The sequence below is a fragment of the Pleurodeles waltl genome, chromosome 3_1 (assembly GCF_031143425.1).
Source record: "Pleurodeles waltl isolate 20211129_DDA chromosome 3_1, aPleWal1.hap1.20221129, whole genome shotgun sequence".
NCBI lineage: Eukaryota > Metazoa > Chordata > Amphibia > Caudata > Salamandridae > Pleurodeles > Pleurodeles waltl.
Window position 1 is genome coordinate 596,996,992 of NC_090440.1, and position 17,003 is coordinate 597,013,994.

The window sequence follows — 17,003 nt, forward strand, 5'->3', positions numbered from 1 at the left end:
AGCCCAACCTGAGGCCTCTAGGTCATTACCTAAGAGACAATCTACAGGTAAGCTAGGTGATACCACCACCTGCTTAGGGCCAGTAACTCCATCCCAACTAAACTGAATTATAGCTAAGGGAAGAAACTTAGTGGAGTTATGGACATCAATAATCTTATACTGTTGTCCAATGATGTGTTGATCAGGGTGCACTAGGTTTTCAGTCACCAAAGTGATACTGGCACCTGTGTCCCTGTAGGCCAAGGCCTCAACACCATTTATTGAAACTGTATGCCTGTACTTATCCATTGTAAGTGGACAAGCAGCCAGTGTGGCAAGGCCAATGCCACTAGGTGTGACAGAAACTGTCTTGGGACTGACTACCCCAGTTTCTACTATGGACCCATAAGTGAACCCAACTACACCCTTAACTTGACTGTTGCCAGCAGTCCCACCACTAGTACCACTACTGCTAGGGGCACTAGAGCTTGATGTATTAGTGGTGGTAGGCTCAGGGGGTTTACCTGGACAGGACTTATCCCCTGGCCTATGGCCTCTGTTTTTACACTCAAAGCACCAAGGCTTTTTAATGTGTGCAGGTTGAGAAGAAGAGGAAGAATTAGTTTTATCCCCACCCTCTGAAGAGTGTTTAAGATTTGAAGTGGGATCTTTGGTTTTACCCTTGTCCTCATGCTTATCTTGAGATTTTTCACCATCTTTCTTCTTATTGCCATCTTTGTCACCCCCTGTATGAACTTTTCTGTTCACCCTTGTTCTGACCCATTTGTCTGCCTTCTTTCCCAATTCTTGGGGAGAGGTCAGATCAGAGTCTACCAGGTACTGGTGCAACAAATCAGACACACAATTATTAAGTATATGCTCTCTCAGGATTGTGTTATACAGGCTTTCATAATCAGTAACTTTACTGCCATGTAACCACCCCTCCAAGGCCTTCACTGAATGGTCAATGAAATCAACCCAGTCTTGTGAAGACTCCTTTTTGGTCTCTCTGAACTTTATCCTGTATTGTTCAGTGGTTAAGCCATAACCATCCAGGAGTGCATTCTTAAGAACTTGGAAATTATTAGCATCATTTTCTTTCACAGTAAGGAGCCTATCCCTACCTTTTCCACTAAATGATAGCCATTGGATAGCAGCCCACTGCCTTTGAGGGACATCCTGTACAACACAGGCCCTCTCAAGTGCAGCAAACCACTTGTTAATGTCATCCCCCTCCTTATAAGGGGGAACTATCTTGTGCAGATTCCTGGAATCATGCTCTTTTGCAGGATGACTATGGGGAATACTGCTGCTGCCACCATGGGTTTCTAAACCCAACTTCTGTCTTTCCTTCTCTAGTTCAAAAGACTGTCTATCCAAATCCAGCTGTTGCTTTTTAAGCTTCAGTCTGGTTTGTTCCACCCTCAACTTATTGAGTTCCCTCTCTAACATTCTGTCATCAGGGTTGGTGGGAGGGACATTCCTAGATACAGAGGTATGATGGGAATGAACAGAAGGAGACCTGTCCCTTACAGAAGCCACCCTAACAGCTTGGCTGACAGAAACATTACTACCAGTATGGTGAGAATAAATGCTTTTGCTATGATGTGAGACAACACTATTTGTATGGTGTGGCTCACCATCATTGCCAACTATGCTAGACTGTCTAGTAATGGGCAGGCTAGGAAGTTTCTTTCCTGAATCTTTTCCTGGGGGAGTCCCTGAATCAGATTGGGAACTATTAGGTACTTTTTCAACAGATTGGGCACCTATAGCCTTATCTTGTTCTCTAAGCATGTTAAGTAACAGTTCCAAGTAAGGATTCTTCCCTACACTCAAACCTCTCTCTATGCAGAGACTCCTTGCTCCTTTCCAGCTAAGGTGATCATATGCAATCTTAGACAGGTCAACATTGTGGCCTGTGCCAGACATTTTAGAGAGAGTTAAAGTGATAGAAAAAGAGAAAAAAGTTTGTCAGAGCTTTTAGAAAGACAGAGAAAAAAACTTTTAAAACTTTTTAGAACTTTTTGAAAGTTTAGAAGTACTTTTCAGCACTTAGAAAAGAGTGAAAAGAGGAAATGCAAAACTTTTTGGCTATGTGTATATACACTGACCTTGTTTTGTATATTTTTCTCTTATGAAAAGTACAATGACAAGAGTGGTAAGCAGTCTCAAAGCACTTATCCCACCACTGCACAACCAATGTAGGAGGCCGGACTGGCTTGTAGTGAGTACCAAGGGGTACTTGCACCTTGCACCAGGCCCAGTTATCCCTTATTAGTGTATAGGGTGTCTAGCAGCTTAGGCTGATAGATAATGGTAGCTTAGCAGAGCAGCTTAGGCTGAACTAGGAGACGGGTGAAGCTACTACAGTACCACCTAGTGTCATATGCACAATATCATAAGAAAACACAATACACAGTTATACTAAAAATAAAGGTACTTTATTTTTATGACAATATGCCAAAGTATCTTAGAGTGTACCCTCAGTGAGAGGATAGAAAATATACACAAGATATATATACACAATAGCAAAAATATGCAGTATAGTCTTAGAAAACAGTGCAAACAATGTATAGTTACAATAGGATGCAATGGAGACACATAGGGATAGGGGCAACATAAACCATATACTCCAAAAGTGGAATGCGAACCACGAATGGACCCCAAACCTATGTGACCTTGTAGAGGGTCGCTGGGACTATTGGAAAATAGTGAGAGTTAGAAAAATAACCCTCCCCAAGACCCTGAAAAGTGAGTGCAAAGTGCACCAAAGTTCCCCTAAGGACAAAGAAGTCGTGTTAGAGGAATAATGCAGGAAAGACACAAACCAACAATGCAACAACTGTGGATTTCCAATCTAGGGTACCTGTGGAACAAGGGGACCAAGTCCAAAAGTCACAAGCAAGTCGGAGATGGGCATATGCCCAGGAAATGCCAGCTGTGGATGCAAAGAAGCTTCTACTGGACAAAAGAAGCTGAGGTTTCTGCAGGAACGAAAAGGGCTAGAGACTTCCCCTTTGGTGGACGGATCCCTCTCGCCGTGGAGAGTTGTGCAGAAGTGTTTTCCTGCCGAAAGAACGCCAACAAGCCTTGCTAGCTGCAAATCATGTGGTTAGCGTTTTTGGACGCTGCTGTGGACCTGGAGGGACCAGGAGGTCGCAAATTGGACCAGGAGAGAGAGGGGACGTCGAGCAAGACAAGGAGCCCCGTCAGCAGCAGGTAGCACCCGGAGAAGTGCCAGAAACCGGCACTACGAGGATGTGTGAAACGGTGCTCACCAAAAGTCGCTCAAAGGAGTCCCACGTCGCCGGAGACCAACTTAGAAAGTCGTGCAATGCAGGTTAGAGTGCCGTGGGCCCAAGCTTGGCTGTGCACAAAGGATTTCCGCCGGAAGGGCACAGGGGCCGGAGTAGCTGCAAAAGTCACTGTTCTCAGCAATGCAGCCCAGCGAGGTGAGGCAAGGACTTACCTCCACCAAACTTGGACTGAAGAGTCACTGTACTGTGGGAGTCACTTGGACAGAGTTGCTGGATTCGAGGGACCTCGCTCGTCGTGCTGAGAGGAGACCCAAGGGACCGGTAATGCAGCTTTTTGGTGCCTGCGGTTGCAGGGGGACGATTCCGTCGACCCACGGGAGATTTCTTCGGAGCTTCTAGTGCAGAGAGGAGGCAGACTTACCCCACAGCATGCACCACCAGGAAAACAGTCGAGAAGGCGGCAGGATCAGCGTTACAGAGTTGCAGTAGTCGTCTTTGCTACTATGTTGCAGGTTTGCAGGCTTCCAGCGCGGTCAGCGGTCGATTCCTTATCAGAAGGTGAAGAGAGAGATGCAGAGGAACTCGGCTGAGCTCTTGCATTCGTTATCTAAAGTTTCCCCAGAGACAGAGACCCTAAATAGCCAGAAAAGAGGGTTTGGCTACCTAGGAGAGAGGATAGGCTAGCAACACCTGAAGGAGCCTATCAGAAGGAGTCTCTGACGTCACCTGGTGGCACTGGCCACTCAGAGCAGTCCAGTGAGGCAGCAGCACCTCTGTTTCCAAGATGGCAGAGGTCTGGAGCACACTGGAGGAGCTCTGGACACCTCCCAGGGGAGGTGCAGGTCAGGGGAGTGGTCACTCCCCTTTCCTTTGTCCAGTTTCGCGCCAGAGCAGGGGCTAAGGGGTCCCTGAACCGGTGTAGACTGGCTTATGCAGAATTGGGCACATCTGTGCCCAACAAAGCATTTCCAGAGGCTGGGGGAGGCTACTCCTCCCCTGCCTTCACACCATTTTCCAAAGGGAGAGGGTGTAACACCCTCTCTCAGAGGAAGTCCTTTGTTCTGCCATCCTGGGACAAGCCTGGCTTGACCCCAGGGGGGCAGAAACCTGTCTGAGGGGTTGGCAGCAGCAGCAGCTGCAGTGAAACCCCAGAAAAGGCAGTTTGGCAGTACCAGAGTCTGTGCTACAGACCACTGGGATCATCGAATTGTGCCAACAATGCCAGGATGGCATAGAGGGGGCAATTCCATGATCTTAGACATGTTACATGGCCATATTCGGAGTTACCATTGTGAAGCTACATATAGGTATTGACCTATATGTAGTGCACGCGTGTAATGGTGTCCCCGCACTCACAAAGTTCAGGGAATTGGCTCTGAACAATGTGGGGACACCTTGGCTAGTGCCAGGGTGCCCTCACACTAAGTAACTTTGCACCTAACCTTTACCAGGTAAAGGTTAGACATATAGGTGACTTATAAGTTACTTAAGTGCAGTGAAAAATGGCTGTGAAATAACGTGGACGTTATTTCACTCAGGCTGCAGTGGCAGGCCTGTGTAAGAATTGCCAGAGCTCCCTATGGGTGGCACAAGAAATGCTGCAGCCCATAGGGATCTCCTGGAACCCCAATACCCTGGGTACCTCAATATCATATACTAGGGAATTATAAGGGTGTTCCAGTAAGCCAATGTAAATTGGTAAATTTGGTCACTAGCCTGTCAGTGACAATTTGGAAAGAAATGAGAGAGCATAACCACTGAGGTTCTGGTTAGCAGAGCCTCAGTGAGAAAGTTAGGCACCACACAGGGAACACATACATATAGGCCACAAACTTATGAGCACTGGGGTCCTGACTAGCAGGGTCCCAGTGACACATAACAAACATACTGAAAACATAGGGTTTTTACTATGAGCACTGGGCCCTGGCTAGCAGGATCCCAGTGAGACAGTGAAAACACCCTGACATACACTCACAAACAGGTAAAAGTGGGGGTAACAAGGCTAGAAAGAGGCTACTTTCTCACAGAGTTCAAAGGGGCTGAAGCCCACTCCTTTCTGGGGTACCTCCCTGTAGGCAAAAAGGAGGCATGGTAACAGGATATCCCATCTACTGCGGAGCTTTTCAGGGAGACCCATAATCATGCCTTTGAGAGTTTTGTTAAATCTCTCCACCAGTCCATTTGTTTGTGGATGATAGGGTGTAGTGAACTTGTAAGTCACACCACACTCCTTCCACATGGACTTTAAGTATGCAGACATGAAATTGCTTCCCCTGTCTGATACTACTTCCTTTGCGAAGCCCACCCTAGAAAATATTCCCAGGAGGGCCTTTGCCACTGCAGGTGCTGTAGTGGTCCTTAAAGGAATTGCTTCAGGATATCTTGTGGCATGGTCCACTACCACCAAGATAAACCTATTGCCTGAAGCAGTAGGAGGGTCAATGGGGCCAACTATGTCAACCCCTTCCCTTTCAAAGGGAACCCCAACCACAGGCAGTGGAATAAGGGGTGCCTTTGGAGTGCCACCCGTCTTGCCACTGGCTTGACAGGTTGCACAGGACTTACAAAATTCCTTTGTGTCCTCAGACATCCTAGGCCAATGAAACAGGGGAACAAGCCTGTCCCAAGTTTTCATTTGTCCCAGATGTCCAGCTAGGGGAATGTCGTGGGCTAGAGTTAGGAGGAACTTTCTGTACTCCTGAGGAATCACTAACCTCCTGGCAGTTCCAGGTTTAGGATCCCTTGCTTCAGTGTACAAGAGGTTGTCCTCCCAGTAAACTCTGTGAGAGTCACTGACATCCCCATTAGCCTGTTTGACAGCTTGCTGTCTTAGACCCTCTAGTGTGGAACAGGTTTGCTGTGCCACACTCAGCTCCTCCCTGGCAGGCCCCCCTTCACCCAAAAGCTCAGCAGTGTCTGCTTCCAGCTCCTCTGGTGTAGGTTCTGCACAGGGTGGAAATTCTTCTTCCTCAGAATAAGAATCCACTGTAGAGGGAGGGATAGTAGGTAGTGATTTACTTCTACTAGCCCTAGCTTTAGGGAGCACTTGGTCCATTGTTCCAGGATCCAAGCATCCCTGTCCTTTTTGCTTTTTGGCCTGAGCCCTGGTTAAAGCAAAAATATGCCCTGGGATGCCCAGCATTGCTGCATGGGCCTCCAACTCCACATCTGACCAAGCTGATGCCTCCAAATCATTTCCTGGTAGACAGTCTACAGGTAAATCTCTGGCTACCACAACTTTCTTTGGACCAGTAACCCCCCCCCCAGTTGAGATTTACAACAGCCATGGGGTGGCTAAGTGTGTTGTTGTGAGCATCGGTTACTTGGTACTGGTGACCAAGTAGGTGTTGTTCAGGGTGGACCAGTTTCTCTATCACCATTGTGACACTGGCACCTGTGTCCCTGTAGGCCTGAACCTCAACACCATTTATTAGGGGTAGTTGCTTGTACTTATCCATGTTAAGGGGACAAGCAACCAAGGTGGCTAAATCAATAGCCCCCTCAGAGACTAAAACAGCCTCTGTGGTCTCCCTAACAAGACCAACCCCAACTAAGTTACCAAAAGTGAGCCCAGCTACTCCCTTGGATTGGCTATTAGTAGGTTTGCTCCCACCACCACTGCTATAAGTAGGGACACTAGGTGTAGCAGTAGGGGTTGTAGTGGTAGGAGGCTTGGTGCTTTTCTTTGGACAACTGGGATCTGTTGTCCAATGGCCTTTTATTTTACATAAATAGCACCATGGTTTCTTTTCTTTGTTTTGATTAGAAGAGGATTTGGGCCCACCACTCCCACCAGAGTGTTTTTGTGGGCCTGATGAAGACTCATTTTTAGATTTGTCCCCACCCTTGTCAGAAGACTTACCATCCTTCTTCTTGTTGCCATCTTTGTCACCCCCTGTATGAACTTTTCTGTTCACCCTTGTTCTGACCCATTTGTCTGCCTTCTTTCCCAATTCTTGGGGAGAGGTCAGATCAGAGTCCACCAAGTACTGGTGCAACAAATCAGACACACAATTATTAAGAATATGCTCTCTCAGGATCAAGTTATACAGGCTGTCATAATCAGTAACTTTACTGCCATGTAACCAGCCCTCCAAGGCCTTCACTGAATGGTCAATGAAATCAACCCAGTCTTGTGAAGACTCCTTTTTGGTCTCTCTGAACTTTATCCTGTATTGTTCAGTGGTTAAGCCATAACCATCCAGGAGTGCATTCTGAAGAACTTTGTAATCATTGGCTTCATTTTCTTTCACAGTGAGGAGCCTATCCCTACCTTTTCCACTAAATGATAGCCATAAGATAGCAGCCCACTGCCTTTGAGGGACATCCTGTACAGCACAGGCCCTCTCAAGTGCAGCAAACCACTTGTTAATGTCATCCCCCTCCTTATAAGGGGGAACTATCTTGTGCAGATTCCTGGAATCATGCTCTTTTGCAGGATGACTATGGGGAATACTGCTGCTGCCACCATGGGTTTCTAAACCCAGTTTCTGTCTCTCCTTCTCTACTTTTAAAGTCTGTCTCTCCAAATCCAGCTGTTGTTTCTTGAGCTTCAGTCTGGTTTGTTCCACTCTCAATCTATTGAGCTCCCTTTCTAACAATCTGTCATCAGGGTGGGTGGGAGGGACATGTCTTGAAACAGAAGTATGATGAGAATGGACAGAAGGAGACCTGTCCCTTACAGAGGGCACCCTAACAGCTTGGTTAACAGAAACATCACTTCTACTATGATGAGAATGAATGCTCTTGTTATGATGTGAGACAACACTATCTGTATGGTGTGACTCTACATCAGTACCAACTATGCTAGACTGTCTAGTAATGGGCAGGCTCTGAAGTTTCTTTCGTGAATCTTTTCCTAGGGCTGTCCCTGGATCAGATTGAGAACCATTAGCTACTTTTTCAACAGATGGGGCCCTTTTGGCCTTATCTTGTTCTCTAAGCATGTTAAGTAACAATTCCAAGGAAGGATTCTTCCCTACACTCAAACCTCTTTCTACACAGAGACTCCTTGCTCCTTTCCAGCTAAGGTGGTCATATGCAAGTTTGGACAGATCAACAGTTTGGCCTGTGCCAGACATTTTTAGAAAGAGTTTAAGTGACAGAAAAAGTGAGAACAAGTTTTTAGAGCTTTTAGAAAGACAGAAAAAAAACTTTTTAAACTTTTAAGAACTTTTTAGAAAGTTTAGAAGTACTTTTCAGCACTTAGAAAAGAGTGAAAAGAGGAAATGCAAAACTTTTTAGTTATGTGTACATACACTGAACTTGTTTTGTATATTTTTCTCTTATGAAAAGTACAATGACAAGAGTGGTAAGTAGTCTCAAAGCACTTATCCCACCGCTGCACAACCAATGTAGGAGGCTGGACTGGCTTGTAGTGAGTACCAAGGGGTACTTACACCTTGCACCAGGCCCAGTTATCCCTTATTAGTGTATAGGGTGTCTAGAAGCTTAGGCTGATAGATAATGGTAGCTTAGCAGAGCAGCTTAGGCTGAACTAGGAGACGAGTGAAGCTCCTACAGTACCACTTAGTGTCATATGCACAATATCATAAGAAAACACAATACACAGATATACTAAAAATAAAGGTACTTTATTTTTATGACAATATGCCAAAGTATCTCAGAGTGTACCCTCAGTATGAGGATAGCAAATATACACAAGATATATGTACACAATACCAAAATATGCAGTAATAGTATTAGAAAACAGTGCAAACAATGTATAGTTACAATAGGATGCAATGGGGACACATAGGGATAGGGGCAACACAAACCATATACTCCAAAAGTGGAATGCGAACCACGAATGGACCCCAAAGCTATGTGACCTTGTAGAGGGTCACTGGGACTATTAGAAAATAGTAAGGGTTAGAAAAATAGCCCACCCCAAGACCCTGAAAAGTGAGTGCAAAGTACACTAAAGTTCCCCAAAGGACATAGAAGTCGTGATAGGGGAATTCTGCAGGAAAGACACAAACCAACAATGCAACAATAATGGATTTCCAGTCGAGGGTACCTGTGGAACAAGGGAACCAAGTCCAAAAGTCACAAGCAAGTCGGAGATGGGCAGATGCCCAGGAAATGCCAGCTGTGGGTGCAAAGGAGCTGCTACTGGACAGTAGAAGCGTAGGTTTCTGCAAGAACGGCAAAGGCTAGAGACTTCTCCTTTAGAGGACGGATCCTTCACGCTGTGGAGAGTCGTGCAGAAGTGTTTTCCCGCCGAAAGACTGGCAACAAGCCTTGCTAGCTGCCAATCGTGCGGTAAGGGTTTTTGGATGCTGCTGTGGCCCAGGAGGGACCAGGATGTCGCCAATTGCGTCAGGGGACAGAGAGGACGTCGATCAAGACAAGGAGCCCTCTCAGCAGCAGGCAGCACCTGCAGAAGTGCCAGAAACAGGCACTACGAGGATGCGTGAAATGGTGCTCACCCGAAGTTGCACAAAGGAGTCCCACGTCGCCGGAGAACAACTTAGGAGGTCGTGCAATGCAGGTTAGAGTGCCGTGGACCCAGGGTGGACTGTGCACAAAGGATTTCCGCCGGAAGTGCACGGAGGCTGGAGTAGCTGCAAAAGTCGCAGTTCCCAGCAATGCAGTCTGGCGTGGAGAGGCAAGGACTTACCTCCACCAAACTTGGACTGAAGAGTCACTGGACTGTGGGAGTCACTTGGACAGAGTTGCTGGATTCAAGAGACCTCGCTCGTCATGCTGAGAGGAGACCCAGGGACCGGTGATGCAGTTCTTTGTTGCCTGCGGTTGCAGGGGGACGATTCCGTCGACCCACGGGAGATTTCTTCGGAGCTTCTAGTGCAGAGAGGAGGCAGACTAACCCCACAGCATGCACCACCAGGAAAACAGTCGAGAAGGCGGCAGGATCAGCGTTACAGTAGTCGTCTTTGCTACTATGTTGCAGTTTTGCAGGCTTCCAGCGCGGTCAGCAGTCGATTCCTTGGCAGAAGTTGAAGAGAGAGATGCAGAGGAACTCGGATGAGCTCTTGCATTCGTTATCTAAGGAATCCCAAGAGACAGAGACCCTAAATAGCCAGAAAAGAGGGTTTGGCTTCCTAGGAGAGAGGATAGGCTAGCAACACCTGAAGGAGCCTATCAGAAGGAGTCTCTGACGTCACCTGATGGCACTGGACACTCAGAGCAGTCCAGTGTGCCAGCAGCACCTCTGTTTCCAAGATGGCAGAGGTCTGGAGCACACTGGAGGAGCTCTGGGCACCTCCCAGGGGAGGTGCAGGTCAGGTGAGTGGTTTCTCCCCTTTCCTTTGTCCAGTTTCACGCCAGAGCAGGGCTGAGGGGTCCCTGAACCGGTGTAGACTGGCTTATGCAGAAATGGACACCATCTGTGCCTATGAAAGCATTTCCAGAGGCTGGGGGAGGCTACTCCTCCCCTGCCTTCACACCATTTTCCAAAGGGAGAGGGTGTAACACCCTCTCTCTGAGGAAGTCCTTTGTTCTGCCATCCTGGGCCAGGCCTGGCTGGACCCCAGGAGGGCAGAAACCTGTCTGAGGGGTTGGCAGCAGCTGCAGTGAAACCCCTGAAAAGGCAGTTTGGCAGTTCCAGGGTCTGTGCTACAGACCACTGGGATCATGGGATTGTGCCAACTATGCCAGGATGGCATAGAGGGGGCAATTCCATGATCATAGACATGTTACATGGCCATATTCGGAGTTACCATTGTGAAGCTACACATAGGTAGTGACTGTAGGAGGCTGGACTGGCTTGTAGTGAGTACCAAGGGGTACTTGCACCTTGCACCAGGCCCAGTTATCCCTTATTAGTGTATAGGGTGTCTAGCAGCTTAGGCTGATAGATAATGGTAGCTTAGCAGAGCAGCTTAGGCTGAACTAGGAGACGTGTGAAGCTACTACAGTACCACTTAGGGGGTCATTCTGACCCTGGCGGCCGGTGGCCGCCAGGGCCACCGACCACGGGAGCACCGCCAACAGGCTGGCGGTGCTCCAACGAGCATTCTGACCGCGGCGGTTCAGCCGCGGTCAGAAGCGGAAAGTCAGCGGTCTCCCGCCGACTTTCCGCTGCTCGTTTGAATCCTCCATGGCTGCGGAGCGCGCTCCGCAGCCATGAGGATTCTGACCCCCCCTACCGCCATCCTGTTCATGGCGGGAAAGCCGCCATGAACAGGATGGCGGTAGGGGGGGTCGCGGGGCCCCCGTAAGAGGGCCCCGCAAGGTATTTCAGTGTCTGCCTTGCAGACACTGAAATACGCGACGGGTGCTACTGCACCCGTCGCACCTTCCCACTCCGCCGGCTCGATTACGAGCAGGCATCCTCGTGGGAAGGGAGTTTTTCCCTGGGCTGGCGGGCGGTCTTTTGGAGACCGCCCGCCAGCCCAGGGAAAAACTCATAATACCCTCCGCGGTCTTCTGACCGCGGAGCGGTATTATGGGGGCGGAATTCTGGCGGGCGGCCTCCGCCGCCAGCCAGAATTAGAATCAGCCCCTTAGTGTCATATGCACAATATCATAAGAAAACACAATATACAGTTATACTAAAAATAAAGGTACTTTATTTTTATGACAATATGCCAAAGTATCTTAGAGTGTACCCTCAGTGAGAGGACAGGAAATATACACAAGATATATATACACAATAGCAAAAATATGCAGTATAGTCTTAGAAAACAGTGCAAACAATGTATAGTTACAATAGGATGCAATGGGGAAACATAGGGATAGGGGCAACACAAACCATATACTCCAAAAGGGGAATGCGAACCACGAATGGACCCCAAACCTATGTGACCTTGTAGAGGGTCGCTGGGACTATTAGAAAATAGTGAGAGTTAGAAAAATAACCCTCCCCAAGGCCCTGAAAAGTGAGTGCAAAGTGCACTAAAGTTCCCCTAAGGACAAAGAAGTCGTGTTGGGGAATAATGCAGGAAAGACAAAAACCAGCAATGCAACAACTGTGGATTTCCAATCTAGGGTACCTGTGGAACAAGGGGACCAAGTCCAAAAGTCACAAGCAAGTCGGAGATGGGCAGATGCCCAGGAAATGCCAGCTGCGGGTGCAAAGAAGCTTCTACTGGACAGAAGAAGCTGAGGTTTCTGCAGGCACGAAAAGGGCTAGAGACTTCCCCTTTGGTGGACGGATCCCTCTCGCCTTGGAGAGTCGTGCAGAAGTATTTTCCCGCCGAAAGGAAGCCAACTAGCCTTGCTAGTCGCAAATCGTGCGTTTGGCGTTTTTGGACGCTGCTGGGGACCAGGAGAGACCAGGAGGTCGCAAATTGGACCTGATGAGAGAGGGGACGTCGAACAAGACAATGAGCCCTCACTGAAGCAGGTAGCACCCGGTGAAGTGCCAGAAACAGGCACTACGAGGATGCGTGAAACGGTGCTCGCCGAAGTTGCACAAAGGAGTCCCACGTCGCCGGAGACCCACTTAGAAAGTCGTGCAATAAAGGTTAGAGTGCCGTGGACCCAGGCTTGGCTGTGCACAAAGGATTTCCGCCGGAAGTGCACAGGGGCCGGAGTAGCTGCAAAAGTCGTAGTTCCCAGCAATGCAGCCCAGCGAGGTGAGGCAAGGACTTACCTCCACCAAACTTGGACTGAAGAGTCACTGGACAGTGGGGGTCACTTGGACAGAGTCGCTGGATTCGAGGGACCTCGCTCGTCGTGCTGAGAGGAGACCCAAGGGACCAGTAATGCAGCTTTTTGGTGCCTGCGGTTGCAGGGGGAAGATTCCGTCGATCCACGGGAGATTTCTTCGGAGCTTCTGGTGCAGAGAGGAGGCAGACTACCCCCACAACATGCACAAGCAGGAAAACAGTCGAGAAGGCGGCAGGATCAGCGTTACAGAGTTGCAGTAGTCGTCTTTGCTACTATGTTGCAGGTTTGCAGGCTTCCAGCGCGGTCAGCAGTCGATTCCTTGGCAGAAGGTGAAGAGAGAGATGCAGAGGAACTAGGATGAGCTCTTGCATTCGTTATCTGAAGTTTCCCCAGAGACAGAGACCCTAAATAGCCAGAAAAGAGGGTTTGGCTACCTAGGAGAGAGGATAGGCTAGCAACACCTGAAGGAGCCTATCACAAGGAGTCTCTGACGTCACCTGGTGGCACTGGCCACTCAGAGCAGTCCAGTGTGCCAGCAGCACCTCTGTTTCCAAGATGGCAGAGGTCTGGAGCACACTGGAGGAGCTCTGGACACCTCCCAGGGGAGGTGCAGGTCAGGGGAGTGGTCACTCCCCTTTCCTTTGTCCAGTTTCGCGCCAGAGCAGGGCTAAGGGGTCCCCTGAACCGGTGTAGACTGGCTTATGCAGAATTGGGCACATCTGTGCCCAACAAAGCATTTCCAGAGGCTGGGGGAGGCTACTCCTCCCCTGCCTTCACACCATTTTCCAAAGGGAGAGAGTGTCACACCCTCTCTCAGAGGAAGTTCTTTGTTCTGCCATCCTGGGCCAGGCCTGGCTGGACCCCAGGAGGGCAGATGCCTGTCTGAGGGGTTGGCAGCAGCAGCAGCTGCAGTGAAACCCCAGGAAGGGCAGTTTGGCAGTACCAGGGTCTGTGCTACAGACCACTGGGATCATGGGATTGTGCCAACTATGCCAGGATGGCATAGAGGGGGCAATTCCATGATCATAGACATGTTACATGGCCATATTCGGAGTTACCATTGTGAAGCTACATATAGGTAGTGACCTATATGTAGTGCACGCGTGTAATGGTGTCCCCGCACTCACAAAGTTCAGGGAATTGGCTCTGAACAATGTGGGGGCACCTTGGCTAGTGCCAGGGTGCCCTCACACTAAGTAACTTTGCACCTAACCTTTACCAGGTAAAGGTTAGACATATAGGTGACTTATAAGTTACTTAAGTGCAGTGTAAAATGGCTGTGAAATAACGTGGACGTTATTTCACTCAGGCTGCAGTGGCAGGCCTGTGTAAGAATTGTCAGAGCTCCCTATGGGTGGCAAAAGAAATGCTGCAGCCCATAGGGATCTCCTGGAACCCCAATACCCTGGGTACCTCAGTACCATATACTAGGGAATTATAAGGGTGTTCCAGTAAGCCAATGTAAATTGGTAAAAATGGTCACTAGCCTGTCAGTGACAATTTGGAAAGAAATGAGAGAGCATAACCACTGAGGTTCTGATTAGCAGAGCCTCAGTGAGACAGTTAGTCACTACACAGGTAACACATTCAGGCACACTTATGAGCACTGGGGCCCTGGGTTACCAGGGTCCCAGTGACACATACAACTAAAACAACATATATACAGTGAAAAATGGGGGTAACATGCCAGGCAAGATGGTACTTTCCTACACAACCCCCCCCCAAACGAAGGACAATAAGACTAGCAATGACCTGATGAGTCTTCATTGTCTAAGTGGAAATATCTGGAGAGTCCATCTGCATTGGAGTGGCTACTCCCAGGTCTATGTTCCACTGTATAGTCCATTCCCTGTAGGGATATGGACCACCTCAACAATTTAGGATTTTCACCTTTCATTTGTTTTAGCCAAAGTAGAGGTTTGTGGTCTGTCTGAACAATGAAGTGAGTGCCAAACAGGTATGGCCTCAACTTCTTCAGAGCCCAGACCACAGCAAAGGCCTCCCTCTCAATGGCAGACCAACGCTTTTCTCTAGGGGTCAACCTTCTACTAATAAAAGCAACAGGTTGATCCTGGCCCTCAGAATTAAGTTGTGATAGGACTGCCCCTACTCCTAATTCAGATGCATCAGTTTGGACATAGAATTTTTTAGAGTAACAAGGGCTTTTCAGGACAGGTGCAGAGCACATGGCCTGCTTCAGCTCCTCAAAAGCTTTCTGACAGTTTGCTGTCCATAATACCTTTTTAGGCATTTTCTTGATTGTGAGGTCATTAAGAGGGGCTGCAATGGAGCCATAGTTCTTAATGAACCTCCTGTAATACCCAGTGAGGCCTAGGAAGGCTCTCACCTGAGTCTGAGTGGTAGGGGGAACCCAATCAATAATAGTTTGGATTTTCCCCTGAAGTGGTGCAATCTGTTCCCCACCAACAAGGTGTCCCAGATAAACCACCTTACCCTGCCCTATCTGGCACTTTGAAGCCTTGATAGTGAGGCCTGCCTTTTGCAGGGCCTCCAAAACTTTCCATAGGTGGACCAGGTGATCATCCCAGCTGGAGCTAAAGATAGCTATATCGTCCAAATATGCTGCACTGAAAGCTTCCAGCCCTTGCAGGACTGTGTTCACCAACCTCTGAAAAGTGGCAGGTACATTTTTCAACCCAAAAGGCATTACAGTAAACTGGTAATGTCCTCCAATGGTAGAAAATGCAGTCTTAGATTTAGCATCTTCTGATAATTTGATCTGCCAATACCCTGCAGTCAAATCAAAAGTGCTTAGATACTTGGCAGATGCCAGTGTATCTATAAGCTCATCTGCCCTGGGTATAGGGTGAGCATCAGTTTTGGTTACCAAGTTGAGACCTCTATAATCTACACAAAACCGCATTTCTTTCTTTCCATCTTTAGAATTGGGTTTTGGTACCAGTACCACAGGAGAAGCCCATGGACTGTCAGAGTGCTCAACCACTCCTAGTTCCAACATTTTCTGAACTTCTTGCTTTATGCAGTCCCTGACATGGTCAGGCTGCCTATAGATCTTACTTTTGACAGGTAAACTGTCTCCAGTATCTATAGTGTGCTCACACCAAGAAGTGGTGCCTGGCACAGTAGAGAAGAGTTCTGAAAATTGTCCTAGGAGATTTATGCAATTATCTTTCTGCTCAGCAGTAAGACAATCAGCCAAAACTACACCTTCCACAAGAGCATCTTGTTCTGTGGAAGAGAAGAGATCAGGTAGAGGATCACTGTCTTCTTCCTGTCCCTCATCAGTTGCCATGAGCAGGGTGAGATCAGCCCTGTCATAGTAGGGTTTCAGGCGGTTGACATGGAGCACCCTAAGGGGACTCCTGGCAGTGCCTAAGTCAACCAAGTAGGTGACTTCACCCTTCTTTTCAACAATTGTGTGGGGTCCACTCCATTTATCTTGGAGTGCTCTTGGGGCCACAGGCTCCAAGACCCACACTTTCTGCCCTGGTTGGTACTGAACCAAAACAGCCTTCTGATCATGCCATTGCTTCTGGAGCTCTTGGCTGGCCTGAAGGTTTTTACTGGCCTTTTTCATGTACTCAGCCATCCTTGATCTGAGGCCAAGTACATAATCCACAATATCCTGCTTAGGAGCTTTTAAAGGTTGTTCCCAACCCTCCTTTACAAGTGTGAGTGGACCCCTAACAGGGTGTCCAAAAATAAGTTCAAAGGGGCTGAAGCCCACTCCTTTCTGGGGTACCTCCCTGTAGGCAAAAAGGAGGCATGGTAGAAGGATATCCCATCTCCTGCGGAGTTTTTCAGGGAGACCCATAATCATGCCTTTGAGAGTTTTATTAAATCTCTCCACCAGTCCATTTGTTTGTGGATGATAGGGTGTTGTGAACTTGTATGTTACACCACACTCCTTCCACATGGCCTTTAAGTATGCAGACATGAAATTGCTTCCTCTGTCTGATACTACTTCCTTTGGGAAGCCCACCCTGGAAAGTATTCCCAGGAGGGCCTTTGCCACTGCAGGTGCTGTAGTGGTCCTTAAAGGAATAGCTTCAGGATATCTTGTGGCATGGTCCACTACCACTAAGATAAACCTATTGCCTGAAGCAGTAGGAGGGTCAAGGGGGCCAACTATGTCAACCCCTACCCTTTCAAAGGGAACCCCAACCACAGGCAGTGGGATAAGGGGTGCCTTTGGGGTGCCACCTG